Genomic DNA, 21,572 nt, shown 5'->3' with positions numbered 1-21,572 from the left:
GTGTTCTCCGACTGGTTTATGAATGTTATAATTCTTGACATCTGATTTGTGTCCATTTATTCTTTTACGTAGAGACTGTCCAGTTTGACCAATGTACATGGCAGGGGCATTGCTGGCACATGATGGCATATATCACATTGGTGGATGTGCAGGTGAACGAGCCTCTGATAGTGTGGCTGATGTTATTAGGCCCTGTGATGGTGTCCCCTGAATAGATATGTGGGCACAGTTGGCAACGGGCTTTGTTGCAAGGATAGGTTCCTGGGTTAGTGGTTCTGTTGTGTGGTATGTGGTTGCTGGTGAGTATTTGCTTCAGGTTGGGGGGCTGTCTGTAGGCAAGGACTGGCCTGTCTCCTAGGATTTGTGAGAGTTTTGGGTCATCCTTCAGGATAGGTTGTAGAACCTTAATAATGCATTGGAGGGGTTTTAGTTGGGGGCTTAAGATGACGGCTAGTGGCGTTCTGTTATTTTCTTTGTTAGGCCTGTCCTGTAGTAGGTGACTTCTGGGAACTCTTCTGGCTCTATCAGTCTGTTTCTTCACTTCTGCAGGTGGGTATTGTAGTTGTAAGAATGCTTGATAGAGATCTTACACAGCTGTTACTCTGAAATACAGACACGGCTGTTACTCAGTAACATCAGTGGAGTTTCACATGGGCCCATGGGTCTGCGTGTGAGCCATCGGATCTATATCACATCTTTGCCATAATTTCCTCTGTCCCTTTTCCTGCTCCTTAAATTCCTTTCCTTTCTTACTTGCTGATCGCTACATACCTGGAATAACCCTCATTCACATCTACTCCCCTCTCTGCCCACAGAAAAGACATATGACAAAGCCTCTCTCCAAGATGCTTACTATCTGAAGAGTGCACCATATTCTCTGTATTGGTTCTGTTCTTTTATTGTCCTCTGTCCTACTCACCACTGCATAGTGTAGCTCTTTTGAAATAAATGAAGCTATACTGGGCATAATTGGAGTATTGCAGTGATCAATTCAATGGTTACTGAAGTTCTGTGGCTGCAGAATCCCCATAGAATGGACCATTCATCCCAGCTTAGACAAGAAATCCTCTCTCCTGTTGCAATCTTTTGCCCCACTATCTCTTTTCCAAGTCTCACTTCCTCCTCTCTTCCTCAGTAATCAAAGGATTTGTGGGAAGCATAAACAAAGGATTCCAAGTCTTCTGTGTGTCTGGTTCCTGCTATGATAAAGGGAGGATAGCAATCACTCACTGAAGAGCTGCCATCCCAGATATTTCTTTTATTCTTCATTTATTTCTTATTTATGTACCTGTTCCCTTTAACATGAGATGGTATGTGCATTTTAACAACAAGGAGTCTGGTGGCACCTTAAAGACTAACAGAGTTATTTGGCCATAAGCTTTTGTTGGTAAAACACCACTTCTTCAGATGATGTGCTTTTGTGAGCACTGCAACCGTTTGTTATTAACTTGGGACTCTTCGCTCTCTTCTAAATTTCTTCTCAGATTTGTTCTCAGCTCTATATATTATTTATTTAAAAACATTTTTGCTGTTAACAAGCATGTTATCTCTGGAGACACAAATCCACAGTTTCAGAACTGCAAAACTAAGCATCTCTGTATGACAGCGACACCGTTTACTTAAATCAATCTACTCTCTGAATTGTGGGTTTGGTTTGGTTTTTCCTGCTGTTGCTACAAGTAACACCTAAGAGCACTATAACTTGAAAGATACTAAAGAGAGGAATAATTTTTTTTCCCTTCCAGGTTGTTAATGCATTCGATAGCACTTTGCACACCAGTGCTTTCTCCATTTCCCCTCCGTAGTCAGTTTCGCCTGGTGTTTGTGTGGGTCTCTCCCACAGCCATGGGGGAGACAAAAACATTTTTAAACATGGAAAATCTGATTGTAAAACCACAAAATTTCACAGGGACACTTAGAGGCAGGGGCCGTACCTGAAACCTCCTTCATATCTCAATTTTAGATTGACAATGTCTTTTTAATCTTTGATTGATTTGTCTGTTTAAATATGGGCCTTATTTTTATTTGAAAATAGTAATTGTTTCTTGGTGGTTTTTAATGTAGTATCTAGTTTAAAACTGATCCAGTTTTCTTGAGTTCCTATGAAAACTGACAGTGCATTTTCCAAAATACAGTCTCTTAATCCAAAAGTCTTGGTGCAAAATTGCTACACATTTTGATCTCTATAATTTGATCAGTACGTTGACTACCTCTTTAAAGACTATTCCTATCCATTACTAAACTGTCCCCTTTTAAGAAGTTTGTAGCCACGGTGCAGTCTCCTTAGATCGAAGGTTCACATCCACAATTGGTCAATTCAGTCCGTATTCTTAAATGTAATATTGGATTCCTTAGTGATGCTGAGCTCCCACATTACAACAGCTATGAGTAATGCTTTCTACTATATCAAGTGGCTAGGGGAAATTGTCCCATCTAGTGGACAAAGACCTGGCCTCATTTACTCACACCTTCGTCACCTCTCAGGCTGTATTACAGCAATGTAATATACATGGGCATGAAACCTTCAGCACTTGAGAAACTACAATCTGTACAAAACACAGCAGCACATCTCAGTAACACAGGCTACCACGAGCACATCACATCTGTCCTCTGCTCGCTACACAGAATTTAAAATCAAGTTCAAAGTCTCAGTCCTCTTCAAGCGCTCCATGGCCTGGGCCCAGGATACCTAAACGACCATTTAAAGCTCCACGATGAGGACCGTGATCGACAACTTCACTCCTCTGGTACAGTGGAACTCGCAACAATAAGCATGACGTTTTCTGTGCTGGAGACATACCCTTCTCTGAGGGTGGTCTGCAACCGTGGAATGAACTTCCCCTGGAACTAAGGATTATCACAAATTCACCACTTTCTACTCCAACTGTAAGATGCATTTCTTTGATCTTCCCTTCTCTAATATAAAAACATAGCATGAATATTTATTTAATAAATAAAAACCCTACCAAAACAAGACACTTCACTGCATAATCGTCTCCCTCTGGAAAAAGGATAAGAGAACAAATATCATGTGACAGATGCATAGTCATGTTGCTTATTGCACTACAGGAAGGTGCCCAGATGCTACAGTAATGAGCACAGTGTACAAACCCAGAAAAAAAGTATAGTTTTAGAGACGGTATTAAAATCTATTTAGAAGTCAGTACTATTTCTTTGCTCACCATCCGTGGAATTTGTATCTTTGTAACAATCTCCTATAAAAGGGTCAGTTTACTTCTCCTGTAAGTGTTAAGTTGACTATGGACAAAATTCTGAGCAGAATTAAAATGTAAAACCCCTTCACTGAATATAAAAACTCTTTCACCTTGCCAACCATTATAGTCTGTTACCAGTCTGTCACTTCTCTGACAAGGACTTGGTCGCACAAGGATTACTTATAAAATGCCCTTTCATAGAAAGCATCTCAAGGCATGGTAAAAATAGGAAATTTTCAAAGCTCATTTCAATCTTCTCTAGGACTTGAGGAAAACATGAATGTCTTTAGCCTACTTTTCAATCTGGGTAAAGAGGTATCTAATCTTATACAAATGGGCAGCAAATTCTCATGCTTTTGAAACACATTTCAAAGAGGTTGTTGGACCAGGTACTGTTATCTTCAGTTTAAATGTTGAGAACACCGATTAACATGTGTCAGACGAGCACAAGGTTGGGATGGAAGGTCAAGCCCACATATGGTAACTCAGAAGAATTTTGAAATTTATTCAGAAATGCAGGGAACTGATACAATGACTGGAAATCTGGGGTGGGTGGAAATGTAATATTTTCTGCTTGTTAATTAGCTTTGTTAGAGAATTCTGGACTGGCAAACTTGTTTTTAAACGTGTTCACCTACTTAGGTGATGAGGGCCCTCAAAGTACTTGGTTAGCTAGAATTTAGAATCCATGAAAGGTACTGGATTGACAATCCTAAAGACTGATCTTATCTGTGTACAGAACAGATCAAGCTTCTACTCCTGGGTATTTAGGGTCTCCATTCCCATGCAATGCTTGGCGTCCCTTCATAGATTGTCAGCAAGGGTGTCAATTGGTCACCAGCTGTGGTTTGTGTCATATAGACACATCTACTAGGCACTGAACTGAAACAATCTATATATTCCTCATAATCCACTGTAAAGCTATCAGTTGGTGACACCTTTGGGTTACTTGCTGATTTAGATTGGCAGTCTGAATGCAGCAGGCAAGGAAAAAATGCTGAATATTTCACCAACAATTGCCTTAGCCATGTTTTTCTCCCACAAACCCCTGTTGTTTAAACTTATTGAGGAAGACATAATGTTAGAAAAATACAATAGTCAGCCTTGGTTGAAATGAAAGCCTGCATCAGCCCCATAATACCAGAAGTTAAGAAAGAGTTTGTGAATGTTTACCAGATGGTGGAAGGAATCGTTCTCCATCTGGTTACAACATGACTTGGTTAGCTAAAAAATATCTCAATTTCATGGTCAGGTAAAGGAGATGATGGAGGCTGTAACTAGCAGCTAGTGGGAAATGGTAATATGATCAGTTTTATTAGAATTAAACATCTTAAGGGGTTTGGTGCAATAACAGAATGGAACAATAATAATACTTAACTTATAGAGCACTTTGAAAACATTAAAGCAAGAGGGCAGGTATGTTGAACATTATCTGCATTCTACAGATAAGGGGAAACACAGAGCTGTTGTGATTCAGGCAAAGTCACATAATAAATCGGTGTCAAGGCTGGGAATAGACCCATATTTCCTGTCTCCCAGAGTCTGAGACTCTGCTGTCTCCCACAGTGTCAACATATGATATCGTAATTTTGATTTATAAAAAGTACCTGTCTGAGACACTGTATCTTCTCATGTCTGGAGACCAGTACACAGATGAAGCTTAACTCATAGGTGAAAATAAGGTTGGTTTTGTCTATCGTTCCCTGGTAGATATCACAAAGTCACCTGAACATGTCCCACAATTTAATATGATTAGCATCTCGCTCAAGTGGGGCTAGGAAAGGTGTGTGAAAGGGGTGATTCCTTCTTTTTTGGAGAGTGAAAATTAGTGTGAAGTATCTTGTCACATAGCTTTACATGGCTGTCTAATTTCTGTGCCTTCAGAAAGTAGATTTTCTGGTAAAATTTTTGGGAGGCTGAAATTTATTCACAGTGAATCATGTGAATAAAAAGCCCCCTTTCACCCAAAAATTCGTACGTAAAAATCTTGGCGGGGACTGGGGGTGGCTCCCCAGAGCCAGATAAGCACCTCTACCCACCCAGTAAATTTTGTACCTAAAAGGTGTGTGCTCATGCAAAGGAGTTGGTTGTGACTGGCAGTGTAAAGGGACCTTAGTGTAATTGAGACTCAGGCTCTTCTGTGTAGTTAGTTACTAAAACACTGCCATTAGTAGCAGAGGTTATTTCTGACTTTTGGTAAAGAACCATACATGAAAAAAAAAATCAGTAGTGTAATATTTTTAAGAGTAAACCAGAAGAAGGGTTTTGTTAACCCAGATATTCTACTCTGTTCATTTAGGGATCGGTGCCAGCGTTAAATGAACAGAAATGAGGTTTTGGCAAAGGCAAGTGTGTTTGGTTATGGTCATAAATGGTTTGATTTCCCAAATTAAGAAATGAAATACCATCTAGCAGAAATATTAAGTATTTTACCTTAGATGTGTTTTCAGACATCTTAACACATTATTAAATACTTATGGGCACATTCTCCCTCTTAATGTGCACACATAACTCTGACTAATGGTAACCAGCATTAATGGAACTTAGACATTTCCATTAAGTGAAGAATTTAACACGTAGGGCCTAATTCCACAAATAACCCATCTGTCTTGCACTGTGCAGAAACCAGAAAGATAATGGTAGTGTTAAATCGAGCCCTTAGAAATGAGACAGTCCACCACAACCCAACAGTGAGTCATGAGTTGGCATTACTATCCATTAGTTTGTCTAGTGCTATGTGAGATGCAAACTGAAGCCAAAGGCTTTTAATAACCTAGAAAACTGATACTTCATCACAGTTGTCTTTTAATCTTCCCGAAGACTAAAAGCAGCCCCAAAGGTATGCATATTAAGAGAGGAAATGTTGTTTTCTTTAGGCACAAAAAGATAAGGTAAAAGTGGAGAAAGTTCTCTGCCGTTCTCACATGACTTGAGTGATCTCATCTTCTATTTTATCTATAGAGCCCATCACACTATAAGCACTTCCCTCATAAATGAACTTTTCATAGCAAGGGTTCTAGTTGACCTGGGCATGAAACAGTTTGTTCATCTCTTGAAAATTTTTGAGATTTCAAAAAAAATTGCTGTTCCACATTGTGAACTCCAAAAGGTCTTGCGTTTATCCCAATGGGGGAGACTCAACTTCATGTCCCTGCTCCAAATCAAACAGACCAGGAACTTAAACCTGAGTCTGCCAGCTCTTGGATGAATGCCCTCACCACCATGCTATGGGCTACTTTAGGAGAGAGTGTGCTCAATCTTTCCTGTTGTAGCTGTTCCACTTTGTATAAATAATTAAATATTCATTGGGTGAGAGAGAGGGCAATAGCAACTGATTCTATAGTCCAGCAGTTACAGCACTCACCGGGTTCAAGTCTATATTGTTTGCGTGCACTCAGCTTACCGAGCAACCCACATCACTCTCCATCCTCTTCATTCTTTATCATTCCCCCAATTTTTGTGTCATCTGCAAACTATATCAGTGATGATTTTGTTTTCTTCCAGATCATTGATAAAAATGTTAAATAGCATAAGGCCAAGAACCGATCCCTTGTGTGACCCAGCTCACTCAATGCTTCCCCGTTTGCAATTGCATTTTGAGACCTATCAATTAGTCAGTTTTTATTGCCTGTAATGTGTGCCATGTTAATTTTATATCTTTCTTTTTCATGGGGTATCAAGTAAATGCCTTACAGAAGGCTAAGTATATTACTTCAGCACTATTACCTTTGTAAACCAAACTTGTACTCTCATTAAAAAAAGAGAAAGTTAGTATGACAGGGTCTATTTTCCACAAACATTAATTATATTATCCTCCATTATTTTTTTTATTTTTTTTATTGATCGAGTCCCATATCAGCCACTCCAGTATCTTGCCTGAGATTAATGCAGTTACCCAGGTCTTCCTGTTTAACCTTTGTAAATATTGGCACAACGCTAGCTTTCCTCCAATCCCCTGGAAGTTCCCTGGCATTCTGAGACTCATTGAAAGTCACATTAATGGTCCAGTAAACTCCTAAAACAGCTTTTTTTAAGACTCTTGGATGCAAGTTATTTGGACCTACTGATTTAAAAATTACTTCAGTAGTTGTTGTTTAACATCCATCTGAGATACTAGTGGAATGGAAAAGTGGCATTACTGTGTATAATATAACTGCATCATCTGTTTTCCCCCAATACAGAACAAAAATATTCATGAAATATTTTTGGCTTTTCTGCATTATTATTGATAATTCTATCATTTCCATCTATTAATAGACCAATACCATTGTTAGAATTCTTTTTGTTCCTAAAATACTTCAAAAAAACCCAACCTCCTTCTTATTGTCCTTAACTCTGGTGATCATAGATTTCTCCTTGTGTCTCTTTGCTTCCCATATCAAATTTCTACAATTCCTAGCTTCTGATTTATAGTCATTTATAGTTATTACTGTCCACGTCCCCATTCTTCCATTTGCTATATATTATTTTTATAGCTGCCTTTACTTCCCCTCTAAACTAGTTTGCTTTTAACCAATATGGCCTTCTTCCTTGATAGTGGGATGGTGGCTTTGGGGGTATCTAGTAAGGTAAACAATTCCCACTTATCATTCACATTTTTCTGATTAAATTCTTCCTTCTAGATGATTTGGCTCATAATTGTTTTTCAGCTTTGTGAAACTGGCCCTTTCAGAGCGCCATATATATATATTACTGGTCTAGACTTCACTCAGTTTGAACATTATAAATATCATCAAGTCATGAGCACATGTACCTAAAGCTGCCATTAATTTTTAGTTCTATGAGCAGTTCATCTTTATCTGTCAAGTTAAAGGCCCTGATCCTGCAAAGGGAACCACACCAGAAAAAGTCCCATTTGCGTGACTTTCTTTGTAGGACTGATGTTGGGAACTTCACAATTTCTTTATTCAAAATTCCATGTTTCATACTATCTGTATGTAATGTGTGTGTTAGGAATTGTTACCTCTCCAACCTCTTCCCTCCCAATCCTGTCTGAGGACATGCATCACATTAATAGTGAAGTTAGAATTGTATCCTGGATTATTGCTGTAAACAGAGTTAGCCAGGTTTTCAAAGTTTTAAGGACCCACAGCTTCTATTTAAAGGCAAGCAGCTGAAAAATCAGATCTGTGTGCTTGAGTCTTCCACTGAACACATGGAAGCCAGATTCCTCAGTGTGCAGCAACTACCATTCATGTGATTCTAAGGCTTTGATTCAACAAATTGTCCTAATTATTATGATGATGAATCGGCTCATTATGAAAATGTACAACCTGAAACTCTACTAGACATTTTACACAGATCTTGAGTGATGAGGAACATGAGACTATCCTAAATCCATGAGTAACTCTAAAATTACACTTAATAATATCAAATCTACAATAAAGAGAGTACAAGTGCAAGAGCAAGTTTAAAAACATTTTTAACCACCCAGCCTTTTGAGATAGATTGCGCTTGTTGGTAATATTGTTTGCATCCTCCTGTGGTTCTTTAGGGGAAGAACATGGGTTTTCCATAATTAAGAACATGACTACTGCCAAAGTGGGTCAGACCAGTGGTGCATCTAGCCCATTCCCGTCTCTCCCTGTTTACAGTGGCCAGTACTGGAGCTTCAAAGGAAGTGTACAGAATGGGGCAGTTTTGAAAGATCCACCCCTATCTTCCCTGTCAAGCTTCTAGTAGGTAGAGGGTTAGAGTTGCCATGAGCATAGGGTTGCATCCCTGACCATCTTGGCTAATAGCCATTAATGGTCCGATCCTCCATGATCTTACCTAGTTCTATTTTGAATTCAGTTATACTTTTGGCCATCACAACATCCCATGGCAATGAGTTCCACAGGTTAATTGTGTAAAAAAAGTACTTCCTCTTGTTTGTATTAAACATGATGCCCATTAATTTCATCAGGCGACCCCTGGTTTTTGTATTGTGGGAAAAGGTAAATAACACTTCTATATTAACTTTTTCCGCATCATTCATGATATTAGAGACCTCTATTATATTTCCCATTAATTCTCTTTTCTAAGCTTAACAGCCCTAATCTTTCCTTGTATGGAAGCCATTCCATACCCTTGATCATCTTTGTTGCCTTTCTCTGAACATTTTCAAGTTCCGCTATATCTTTTTTGTGATGGGGTGACCAGAACTGGAGATAGTATTCAAGGTGTGAGCGTACAATGGATTTAGATAGTGACATTATGAGATTTTCTGTCTTATTTTCTATCTCTTTCCTAATGGTTCCTAATATTCTGCTAGCCTTTTCAACCACTGCTGCACATTGAGCTGAAGTTTTCAGAGAACTAGCCACGCTGAGTCCAACATCTCTTTCTAGAGTGGTAACAGTTAATTTAGACTCCACCATTTTGTATGTGTAGTTGGGATTATATTTTCCAATGTGCATTACTTTGCACTGATCAGTTTTAAATTTCATCTGCCATTTTGGTGCCCAGTCACATAGTTTTATGACATCCCTTTGTATCCCTTTGCAGTCAGCTTTGGACTTAACTATCTTGAATAATTTTGTATCATCTGCAAATTTTGCTGCTTCGCATACTTAAAGCAAATCTATGCACACATATGCAATAAAGTGCATTCCAAGACTTATGCCCTGAATCGTCAAACCTGTTAAACGTGTTTAGCTTTAATCACGAGTAATCCCATCTTTGTTCCGCAAAGCACTTATGCACTTCTTTACATCTTTTTGGATTTCAATTAGATTTACGCACGTGCTTAGTATTTTGCTGAGTCTGGGCCATATGAGTGACAGATCGAAACATAGATGATTTCCAGTCCTCTCAGGCTATTCTCTATTGGCTTGATGAGCAACCGAGAACAAAACATTCATGAACAGTTGCAGTGAGCTCTCAGCAGCAGCGGGGGGCTGGACTAGTGTTATTCTAAATGATCAGATCTAGATTTCAACCAGGTGTACATTATTTATTATAATTGGAAATTATAATGTTTACTTGACTTTTTTCCAGCCTTAGGCAGGTGATAGCAGTAGCATTTTAATTTTTATTTAAAACTTAGCATATAAGACAAAGTGAGAGACAGGAAAAACAAAATAGTGGAGCGGGGAGGAAAATCCTGGCACAACAGTCCAAAAGAGAACACACATTACTCAGAAAATGCCTCTAGACAATCAGAACAGCAAGCGTATTTCATTTTAATTTACTTAAGAGAATGAGGGGACAGCCTGAAAATTGGAACAATCATATTTGCTGGTTAGAAAGACAATCCAATTTGAAGTATTAGTTGTTTGATGCCCATAGATAAGCAATCAGGAATGTCTTCTCAGCCTGGGGGTGGCGGCAGCAGCAGCGATCCCTCGTGGTCGATCTCTTTCACATGTTTTATTTTTCATGGACTGAAGACTCCGATTCTTGAGCCACATACTCATTGGCAGACATTGCAGGTGGTGTTGGAAGACAGGGTTGGGCCGCGATTGCTGCATAACTGTTGTCTTTCCTTTCTTTTCTGGCATTTTTCTGTGACCAGGGCAAGGCGATTTTCCTCAAAAGTGGACAAATCTTTCCTCTCCGACAAGTCTTCACCAGTTATCCCTATCCTGGGCTGCTGTCTCCCAGTGTACAGTGTCGATGCCACATCTCTTGATGTTTATCTTGAGGGTGTCTTTAAAGCATCTCTTTTGGTCTCCTCGTTTCCTTTCTCCTTTGGTGAATTGGAAATACAGGAGTTGTTTTGGTAAGCGCACATCAGGCATGCGCACACAGTGCCCACTCCACCTCAGCTGGTGCTGGATAATCAGGGCCTCAACACTGAAGATATCGGCCTTTGTGAGGACACTGACATTATTGCAATGATCCTCCCACTTTATGATGAGGATCTTCCGAAGAAAGTGCTGGTGCTGGCATTCAAGGTTTTTCAGGTGTTTTCTGTAGGTCATCCAAATCTCACAGCCATAGAGGAGAGTTGGGATTACCACCACTTTGTAAACCAGGGATCAGCAACCTTTGGCACGCAGCCCGTCAGAGAAATCTGCTGGTGGGCCAGGACGGTTTGTTTACCTGCAGCATCTGCAGGTTCGGCCAATCACAGCTCCCACTGGCCACGGTTCGCCATTCCAGGCCAATGGGGACTGTGGGAAGCGGCGTGGGCCGAGGGATGTGCTGGATGCCACTTCCCGCAGCCTCATTGGCTTGGAATGGCAAACCGCAGCCAGTGGGAGCTGCGATCAGCCGAACCTGTGGACGCTGCAGGTAAACAAACCATCCTGGCCCACCAGCAGATTTCCCTGATGGGCCACGTGCCAAAGGTTGCCAGTCCCTGTTGTAAACTAACAGTTTAGTATGTGTTCTGATGTTATGATTGTTGAACACCTGGCGAGACAGTCTGCCAAAGGCAAGGCGGGCACAGTGAATTCTGTGCTGAATCTCAACGCCTATGTCTGCCCTCTCTGAGAAATGGGTGCCAAGATAGGCAAAGTACTCTACATTTTCCAGTTCTTCTTTGTCGATATAGATCTTCCTTGCTGGGTCTGATGGTTGACCGGGAACTGCCTGATGGAGGAAGTTTGTTTTGCCGATGTTCAGAGTTAGCCCTAGGCTTTTGTAAGCTTCAGAGAAGCAATTAAGGGATGTTTGAAGATCCTCCTTTGAGTGTGCAACTCCAGCACAATCATCTGCGCACTGGAGTTTGTTTATTGTTGCCGATATTACTTTAGTTCTGGCACGGAGATGAGAAAGGTTGAAGAGGTTGCAGTCAATCCAATATTGGATGCCAATGCCCTGTGGTAGACAGTCTCGGGTTAGTGTTTTCATAGCTGCTGAGAAAAGGGTGGGTGCCAGTACACAGCCGTGTTTTATGCCAGTTCAGATGACAAAGGGCTCTGAGGTAGAGCCACTGCACAGGATGAAGGCAGTCATCTGGTCATGGAGGAGTCTTACAATGGTGATAAATTTGCTTGGGGAGCCAAACTTTGACATGATTTTCCACAGAGCCTCACGGTTGACAGAGTCAAAGGCTTTGGTGAGATCGATAAAGACCATATACACCTCCTGGTGGTGGTGACATTTTTTCCTGGATCTGCCTGGCTGTGAAAATCATGTCGGTTGTGTCTCATGATAGTCTGAAGCCACACTGGGACTCTGGAAGTACGTCATCTGCAAGAGGGAGCAGGCTATTCAGTAAGATTCTAACAAGAATCGTCCCAGCGATGGAGAGGAAGGCAATGCCTCAATAGTTGCCACAGTCAGCCCTGTCTCCCTTTTTGAAAATGGTGACAATGTTAGCATTACGTAACTCAGCAGGGATTTCTTCAGTGCACCAGATTTTGAGGAGCAGCAAGTGAAGCTTGTTAGTCAGTGTTTCTCCCCACACTTTCGGTACTTCAGCTGGTATGCCATCAGGACCTGGAGCTTTATTGTTCTTCATTTGTTTAATTGCTTTGCAGACCTCCTCAGGTGTTGGCAAGAGTTTCCCAGATTGGATGCTGAGGGATGGAGTCGATGGTGTCGTCGGTCACAGTCGATTCTCAATTTAGAAGCTTTTGGTAGTGTTCCTTCCAGCACTCTTTGATGCATTCATTATCTTTAAAAAGGGTACTACCATCTTCAGATCTCAGAGATGTGTGGCCACGTGAGCTTGGTCCTTACAGGGTCTTTGTCTCACAAAAAAAGCTCTGTATAGCATGTCTGTCAATGAATGTTTGAATTTCTTTTGCTTTGTCCTCCCACCATTTGTTTTTGATTTCTCAGATCCTCCTTTGAACTTCAGCTTTGAGCTCATGGAAAGAGCTCTGCTTCTGACTGGATAGTGGTTGGTTTGCCAGTCGCAGAAAGCTGTGGATATGCACAAGATAAAATTCCACCTCATTTATGCCCATTGCAACTACATTGAAATCAGTGGCACTAAGGAAATGATCAGTACCAGAGCAGGATATTTCCACAATTTGCCAATGGAGAAAAATTAGTTTGCAGTGTTGCAGCTATGTTGGTCTCAGGATATGAGAGAGACAAAGTGGATGAGGTAATATCTTGTATTGGACCAACTTCTGGTAGTGAAAGAGACAAGCTTTCAAGCGTACACAGAGCTCTTCTTCAGGGCTTGGAAATGTACTTAGAGTGTCACAGCTAAATACAAGGTGGAGCAGTTAACACCTCCTGAAGAATAGCTCTGTGTAAGCTTGAAAGCTTGTCTCTTTCACCAACAGGAATTGGTCCAATACAAGATATTACCTCAGTCATCTTTTCTCTCTAAAAAGAAAATGAGAATATTTGCCTGGGAATCTTTTAATATTATTGTTAATAATTATCCATTATTTATATGGCATAAAAGTTAGAGGCCCCAGTCAAGGAAGGTCCCATTGTACTATGCACTGTGTGCACAAGCAACATGGAGACTGTCCCTGGCCTAGAGAGCTCATAATCTGGGTTTATGACAAGATGCAACAGATGGAGGAAGCAGACAAATGTGGGTGGAGAGGGAAAGGAAGTCAAGATACAGGTAAAACTAGCAAAATGTGCATGGGAGGCAATAGGCCCACCTTGCCACCTGCTAGCCACTGAGGAAACCACAACCCCTGCCTGAGTTGTGTGGCTTCATTCTATGCTGAGATTAGTCAAGAAGCTCTGGCGTCCATTCCTTATTCTGCCACAGATTGATGGTCCGATTTTCAAAAGAACTCACCTCCCACTTAGGCACCTAAAAGAAGTGGCTAGATTTTCAGAAGTCCTTAAATGGGAGCAGTTGCATGCTGAGCTGCTCTTTTGAAAACATATCCCTTGCTGCATGCTCATGGGCAAGGCGTTTCACTGCTCTGTGCCTCAGTTTCCCTAACTGTGATGATGAAGTCAATCATGTTGTAAAACACTTTCAGATTCTTGAATGAAAAGTTGTATTGATGTGCAGAATAGTATTATAAATAGGCCTTCTTCTGTGTTGAAAGATTTAACAGGAGAACTAGGCATGTGGAGAAGGGCAAAACAAGTGTGTCATTTAATAAACTTAAAAATAATTAAGAAACACATGCAGGAAACTTCTCTATATAAGCCGTCTTAATGTTACAGCATGTGTGCCTATCTAAACATTACTTTAAAAAATATTTGTAAATTACAATCTACCAGGAGACATCACATTTGAAGTTTGTAGTGGGCAGAAGTATTCCTGGCACTTCAGTCTTATTCTGCAGTTTCTATAAATAATGCATAATTCAATAAGACAGGTGTTGATTTTTAAGTAACCTGACACATTTCTTCATAAAATCCACAGCAAGTTACAATCATCTGCCCCAATTCAACTGAGCCTATAGGTGCTACGGTAAATATAAATAATAGGTAAGAATTAGGCACTTAGGCACATGCTGAACTTTAAGCACCTGAGTACCCCGCTGGAGTCAGTAAGTGCTTTGCTGGATCAAGGCCAGAGAGTACTCATCACATCGGAAGATCAAGCCTTTATTGTATCACTGCATGGTAAATCATCTTTAGAAATTTGGAACCAAATCCCTCTTGCCTTATTCATATGAGTTGTTTCACTGAAGTCAGTGGACTATACTCATGCCTGGTCTATCCCCAGATTTCAAAGGAATTACACCAGGCATAAATTGGGGCCTTTGGGACTATTCATGTCAGTCAGGTAAGCAGAGTTTGGTTCCGCTGTAACGTCAAGCTAATACAGACAGTAACAAAGATCTGATGTTGGCCTCAAAGTGCTTCAGTGAATTAGACTTTTAGCCTTACTAACAAAACTCTAGTTCATATGAACAATTAGAAACATTTTAATGCCATCAGCTCTAGAGTTGTTTTCAAAAACAATGATAGGAAAGCAATAGGTATGGCCATTACACCTAAAAAAACATTTATTTCATTGGCAGAAGGCTGAAGCTCAACTCTTGACAACAAAAATGTAATTATTATATATTAACCCCGCAACCCCAATTTATTATGTATTGGTTTGGTATATAGCAAATAATTAATCTGATAGAATTATTCCTGTAATAGATTAGGGTGGGATTTTTTTGCATTTTTGCACTCTTTGAACTGTGTGTGTGTGTGAAAAGTGACTCTGTGAAAATGGGATAATGAGCTTCCAAATCTACTGTCAGGCCCTCCAGATCAAATGTGTTCCGCTTATATGTAAAAACATGTTTTGGTTTGGTGTTGGATCCGGCAGTCTTGCAAAATTCTTCTGGGATCTGAAAATTGAGCTGGGTTCTTGTCTTCTCATAAGTCATCACCAAAGATAGAGGTTCTTGTAGGCCAGCTAATACCCTCAGTAACATCTGTGCAGCCTTTTGGCTCCAACAAGCTTGCATACAATTGATCAGAGCTTATTAAACAATTCTGCCAATGTCCAAGAAGAAATAGAGTTCAGTTGAGTCTTTCCTAGCCAGGTGTCAGCTTGGGCAAAAAATTAGTGGTAGTACGTGCCAAAGTTCTACAGACAGCCAAACTTTGCCACTCACAATGGATTGTGCAGACCTTCATAACATGGTTTTGCATATGTTCTTATGATTTGTTCAGCAGTGAAGTAGTTAACAATACAGACATAAATTGTTATCATGAAATTGTCATCAATGAGATGAATGGGAACAGCTTACACATCTTTCAGAGCTGTTGTTTCAGGTTATCTCCTAGCAGAGTTAGGCAAACAGCACTGCAGTAGTTTGTATTCAGTTCAAGTTTTCTTCACAACAATAAGGGATAGATATTTATTTTTAAATGAGTGTAAATTTGGAGCAAAATAAGCAGGGAAATATGCATTTGAAATTTCAAAGCAACTCAGTCCAATCATACCCTTAGTTGCATTGGCTCTCTGAGATTAAGTAAAAAGCATTATTTTAGTCACTACAGTTGCAGATCTGACTCTGAATACACAAGATCTTTTGGGTAAGAAGGTTCCAGGTTTACAGAATCACTTTTCAAAATAGAGGCATGTTTTAACCCGGATCTGTAACAGCATTGCTATTCTAATATTGGACTGCCAAATCGTGACATCGTACCACAGTGTGTTACATTTCTCTTGTTTTCAATAACCTAAATTTATACAAAGATTAACTTAGTTTATTTACAGTGTAATAGGGACCAAGTCATTTCTAAGACAGGCTATGCTTCTGTTCTGATTTTCCCAATTCTTTAGCATAAATATGTCTGTTTTAGCAAACCAAGTGTGGTCAAGCAATTGACTATACAATTTTTAACAGTATTCATTTCTTTTAATTAGGATAGGTATCCACTAGGGACTTTTCTGAGACCATTGGATTCATTTATACATTGTCTTAAGCTGTGTTTCAATCTTGGCTTCCAGAACCTCCCGATTCAGACAGTCTTTTTGTTAGAAGAAACTTGTATATTTCGAACAGAGTTGGCAGTCACGGAGACTAGGATAAGAATAAAAACATCTTTATGGTGGTGAGATCCTTGTACTGATGACCCTTGAATTGGCTGTATTTTAGCTTTCTAGGGAAGTTTGAAAATGTCAGCCTTCATACATGGTTTAGGAGCCTTTTTGAAGTGCCCACTGTGGTGTGTAGATCTGTGGACTAAGAACTTGTCCTAGATCACCAATTTACTTCACATAAGTTATTGGACAGTTATCAAATTGTAATGCTCTTTAATCTCTACTAATCAGGGCATAATACCTTCTCTTTGTCTGTACTTTTAGTGACAAGAACACCATTGTATGCTTCTAGCAGATCTAGGTTAGTCTTTATTCTATGAGCAGCAAGTCAAGTTGGTTATGGCACTTCACCATGTTTCTGGTTGAGCAGTTTTGTACTTTCCTTCAGTGTAATTGCAGTGTTTTCTCGTGTCACAACTTTATTTCTCAGTATGGGAAAGTCATTGCAAATGTAGAAGGGATTTTTATAAGGAAATTATAAGGAAATAAATATTGTATTTACTTTCCAGTGGAGACTGGTGGTATCTGAATGTGCATAGGTAAAACTGACTTACAAAGAGGCAATTTACAGTCATCACTAAATACTGAACTGTAACTAACTCAAAGCATGGTTGACCAAGTCCTTACTTGAAGATCTATTATCACTTTCAGTTCTCTCTCTCACACACACACACACACACACGCAGAGAGAGAGAGAGAGAGCTGCAGGTGGGGGCAGTATTTTCAGGGCTAGAGCCAAGCTTTCATATGGATGTGGGAGACTAGAATGACAAATGCTGCTGTGGGATGGGCCTCTTCTGGCACAAGAATGGTCTCTGGTGGCTGCATTGCTACACTGTTGCCCATGGCAGGATCAAGAAGGAGGATTGGTAAGTGCGGGAAGTGGGATCAGTCATGTAGAAAGGCCTTGGTCATTATTGCTCATATTGTGGTAGGACTGCAGCATCCTTGCAGGTTTAGGGATATAATTTTTATCTTGGCACAGCAAGGGTGACGTACCTCTAATGGTGGTTATTGCTGCCTTGCATTTCCAAAAAAGAAAAAAAAAATCATTCAGGATGCACTACATACAAATGATGACTAGTGTCACATGTGACCATTAAAACTACAGTCCACAATTTGGCTAAGAGGAGAGCAAGCTTATTCAAAAGTTTATTAAAGTATTAAATACCATGTAATATCAGATCTGTCAGTTATACTTAATTAAATATCTTGATAAAGGAAGATTATTAAGAAAACAGCTGAATAGTGTTTCACTGGTAAATGTATATTATACAATCCATTGTTATAAACTGAAGTTCATTCATTACAAAATTCATCTGTCCCAGAACCCGCCACTTTATAAATAAATGTGGAGAAAAAGCAACCACAATATCAGCGTCCAATATTTAGCTAAAGGCAAAAGCCAAACCACGCACTTAACAAGGATACTTCCACTGAGGCACTTTGTTTTCTTTTCAGCACGTTGCATTAGTGAGCACATGGTGATTAAGACATTGACATTTTTTGTGAGACCAAAACTACATCTAGAAGCAAATGTGAGAAGAAGATATTTGTTAAAATTTAGATGGCGCACGCATTTCCGCTCCTCAAGAGTATCTTTCTCGGATGCAGAACAAAAGGCACGGATTGCAGTGGATGGTTTTTTGTGAGGAACAGGGCCAGCTCCAGGCACCAGCATTCCAAGCAGGCGCTCGGGGCGGCACTGTGAAAGGGGCGGCAGTCCGTGTGCCGTCAGGGCGGTGTCTCGTCTTTCCGTGATTAGAGGTATGCAGGAAATGCTTTTTCCATCCTGCAAAAATGTCTGAGATGTCAGACATTTTCCCATTCCATACTGGGATGAAATCTAGGCCTTTTGAAATGCTTTATAAAAAACTTGAGAGATAGAGACCCTCTCACCGGAGAATAGTTTTGTGGTTAGGGCCATTAGCTGGGATGTGGGAGATTCAAATTCCTGCTCCAGATTAGCACCCTAACCACTGAGCTATTCTGGGGGCACACATGTACATGAACATTGTGACCACATTGTGAAACCTTTCCCATCAAAACTGATATGTTCTGGTGACTTCTGACAAAAGTAAAGTTTTGTCAAAAAATGCCCAACCAGATCTAGTTATAACAATTACGCAAACCATTCTCATTTGGCTCTGCTTTATGATGTCCTGAGCACCCTCCACTGCAGTCAAGAGCACCCAGGTGACGACGACGACGGCTACGAGTCATACTGCACCGTCTGATGCCACAAGGCAATGAGCTGCTGCTGTGTAGCAATGCAGTACCATGTCTGCCAGCACCCAGGACACGTAAGGTGATGGTGAGCTGAGCGGGCTCCATGCTTGCTGTGGTATGGCATCTGCACGGTAACCCAGGAAAAAAGGCGCAAAATGATTGTCTGCAGTTGCTTTCATGAAGGGGTGGGGGGCCTAACGACATGTACCCAGAACCACCCGCGACAATGTTTTTGCCCCATCAGGCATTGGGATCTCAACCCAGAATTCCAATGGGTGGTGGAGACTGCGGGAACTGTGGGATAGCTACCCACAATGCAACGCTCCGGAAGTTGACGCTAGCCTCAGTACTGTGGACGCACTCTGCCGACTTAATGGTCTTAAGTGGGGACACACACAATCGACTGTATAAAATCGATTTCTATAAATTCGACCTAATTTCGTAGTGTAGACATACCCATAGAGCTGTCATTTGCAACTGCTTATTATTTATAATTCAGAAGTGATTGCACTGGTGAGTATGCTTTAATAACATGTCACTACTTTGTCTTTTGAAGGTCTGGAATGATTTTGTTCACCAGTTGCTAAACCAAATGTCCCTCCAATCTTCTTGGTTTGCAAAGTCTGTCTTTAAAACTATAAACTAGAAAATGTTTGATTGTTTGTGTTAACTATCATACGTCACACTCTTCTAATTTAAGTACCTTTTAAAAGTAAAGAAAATCATGGGGGATAGAAAGTAATATATTCCCATAGTGTCCTCTGCTCACTTATTTAAATATTATGGGCCAGATCATTTTCTGGTGTAAATTGGCCTAGCTTAATTGACTTCAATTAAGCTCTGCCACTTTAAACCAGTTAAGGATTTAGCCCTATTGTAAAATTTCCAAAGTGCAACACACAAGCTACCAAAACAGCAACAAAAAAGAGGAATAAGCTTGGTTAACAAAATAAATACATCTGTCTTTTTTTGCCAACCACTCTTTGTTCCATGTTTCCTTATTCTATATTATTGATCTGTTTTATTCATTCCACTATTGAGACTTGGCAATGACTGTGCTCAAATTTTAGCAGCTATTAGAATTCTCGTGAGCTGTGAGGAATCTTTGGAAATCAAGAAAAAGTGAGAGAATTTTAAGAGTCAGAGATGGAGACTAATGTGATCTACATTAATGATCTAATGTGATTTTAATGCTTTAAGCCCTGACTAGAGTTTTGTACTCAGGAGAATGACAGTAGAGAAGAATCTATTTCTACTGTCACATATTTTTATTATTAAAAGAAATATCAATTTCCTTCATTGAATTTCACCATAAATACAGCTATTTTACCAATTACTAGAGAACAGATTTCTTGTTTACTACTCTTCTAAGCCATATGTCATGGTCAAGAACAAGAAGCTTTGGGGCATGCTTTCTTCCAGAAATATGACTTGCTATTTTCCAATTAGACACTGGAAAATGATTGATATCAGCTTTTGACAGCTAAGTCTAATGACTTCTTATTAAAATATTGTGCATGAGACATTTTAATATCAAAAGGAAAATGGTCATATTTGTAGATAGCACATTGTGCAAACACCACATATAAACACCATAAAGATTTTGGTCAGAAAACTAAATATAGAGGAAAATTAAAATTGACATTTAAAAAACTTTTTCAATACAGCAGAATATAATTCCATCTATGTAGCGCTGAGGAGGACATTTTCACAGCCAGAATTTTGATTAATATAAGCAAACTGAAGCACATCAGGTATTAAAAGAAACATATTGGTTTTGAAAATAATTGAAAAATAATTGAATTGAAAAATAATATATGCATGTTTCAGTGTGTAGCACTGTGGCCATGGAACCACGGAATATACAGGTCCTTGTAGATATTATCACTTTAATTTCTCAATGAAGCTATTTCAAGTTTTAAGCCCAAATGCCTCACCCCTACCACCCGTCCATCACTGGTGTAGATGCACAGAGAGCTAAAGATGGCAGAACTACTACTGCACTGGCAGCGGGGCGAATAGGCTGTAGAGGCTGGAGGAGAGGAGAGTTGTATCGACCCCTGTCCACAGGAGCTAAATGCGCAGTACCACAGAGGAGATCTAAGACTTGATCACGCTCTCGTTGAAGTCAATGTCAATACTCCCATGGACTTCTAGGTACAAGCTCATTCCCTTAGTCCCCCTGTTTAATTTCCTAATTTTGGAAGGAGCCCAGTCACACATCCTCAAACATACTTTAAAGCTGCTTCACTCACCATTGCAATGCCTAACTCCTACATGCCTTCTGCCTATTGAAATCCTCAGCCCTGAGTTAAGTGCTCAGGTTCCCCATGCAAAGCAAGGTAGGTGCCCAAGAAAGGGATCCTCACAAGCCAGCAAGCTGAGCAGGGAACCTCCTAAATTAGCCAGTAGGACATGCCGAGGAGGTCCGGGAGAGGAGAAGAGCTTAGGAATTTAAGCAGTTGGCTTGGTCTGTCTGATAGACCAGATAGGTGCCTCCCTTCGCTCAGGAGCCTCAGCTGTGAACCCTCTCCTGGAGTTAGGCACCTAAGCTAGGTTAGTCGCTTAGGTAGCCCATAGCCTAGCAACTGGAACTTTCTCTTTGCAGCTCATGTTCAATACCTTTCATGCTCGTCCTTACATTTTCTTGTGCCTTGGCTGTCTTTTGTTCAGGTTCTGTGCTGCCTGTTTCCCACCCTACCCCACCCCATCAATGGCCTCCATCCAGCCCTCCTGCTGTGGGGTCTGAGAGAGAGCAGGTCCTCATATAC

This window comes from Chelonia mydas, chromosome 1, assembly GCF_015237465.2.
Source record: "Chelonia mydas isolate rCheMyd1 chromosome 1, rCheMyd1.pri.v2, whole genome shotgun sequence".
In the NCBI taxonomy this organism is placed as follows: Eukaryota; Metazoa; Chordata; order Testudines; family Cheloniidae; genus Chelonia; species Chelonia mydas.
The sequence above is the reverse complement of the archived record's forward strand: the minus strand, read 5'-3'. Positions refer to the sequence as shown.